Here is a 1,486-nt window from a genome sequence, read left to right as displayed (position 1 = left end):
ATGTATACTTGATATTGTTGTTTTGTCATTTGCCATTTTCCTTCCTGATTATCTATTTTGAAACTGCAGTTTGTTGGTGCTTGTATGGAAAATAATTTCACCCCCCCCCCCCCCCCCCCCGCCCCATTTATTTTGATTGTGACGTGCCAATGAACTTGAACTTGGGGGTTTTACACACACACACACACACACACACACACACACACACACACACACACACACACACACACACACACACACACACACACACACACACACACTCGTGGACACACAAATATCTTACAATAAAAAATAAAAAAACCTACAGAAATTAAACCATGTTTTATAAACTGTGCTTTGTGGTGTGCATTATTCTATGTAGGAAGACAATTCATCCTGTGAGGAGAGCTATAAGTTGTAAGGTCAGAGGGTCATGTCTGAGAGCTGACATCATGGCCCGAGTATGCAGAGCGAAAACATATGTTTGAAGGGAAAAAAATCCCCCAGCAATAGAAGAGGTAATTTATGGCCTTTACAGTGGACTTAACCCCTGAACGTCACCAATAAAAACCAACACTATGAGACAGGAGATTCTCTCACCACCTCTCATGTTCTGTTGATAAATGGCAGGTCTCTGGACCCTCTCCAGCAGCTAATGTACAAGCAGAATGTAATTTAGAAAGTGTCTCTGAGAAGAAAAGGTAATGGCTATTGGCTAAAGAATAATGCACAGTTCCACCAGTATCGAGTGCTAACATTTCAAGGCGTATATCTCTTAAGTACCTTTCAAATGGTCTGAATGTTCTTCAACTTTAGAATCTGTAATCTGACATAATGTTGATAGGTTCAATGTTTTTTCACAATCACTTAGCTATACAGTTGGTATGGGGGTCAAATGCCTGTATTTCATGTTTCCTCAACTGTGTGGATCATTGGTTCCCAAAGTTCCAGGGGTCCTTGGAGATATACAAGCTCACAGCACGTCACTTTGTGCCGCGCTGCAAGCTTGTACATCTGCTATTTTTGAACATTTTTGAAGAATATTGAAAGTGTTTGAACAAATTTGAAAAAAAAGGAAAAACTTTTCAGGGGGTCCGCAGCCATATATATATATATATATATATATATATATATATACACACATTTTGGGGGTCCTTGACATGAAAAAGTTTGAGAACTACTGGTGTGGATAACAATAAAATAACATAGAAAGGTAAAATAGCAGTAAAAAATATAATAATTAGGCCTAAACAAAAGAGACACTAATAGGCAATAGCCTATAGTATATGTAGTATACTAGAGGCGAGAAGTTATTTGCACAGAGGTTAACTTCAAAACCTATTTTGGAGCATGCATGCCATTTCAAGTCTCTGCTGCGTTGAGTTCTGCTCTCATAATAACATGGTTCAAGACTCAGCGAGCCACGGGGAGAAAGAAGAAAAAACGCAGTGTCCAATATGTCCAACCCTCTGTGAAGATTTCCTGTTTCATGAAAAGTGCACATAGA

The sequence above is a fragment of the Gymnoscopelus microlampas genome (genome assembly GCF_963454915.1).
Source record: "Gymnoscopelus microlampas genome assembly, chromosome: 15".
Lineage (NCBI taxonomy): Eukaryota > Metazoa > Chordata > Actinopteri > Myctophiformes > Myctophidae > Gymnoscopelus > Gymnoscopelus microlampas.
Note: the sequence above shows the minus strand (reverse complement) of the source record.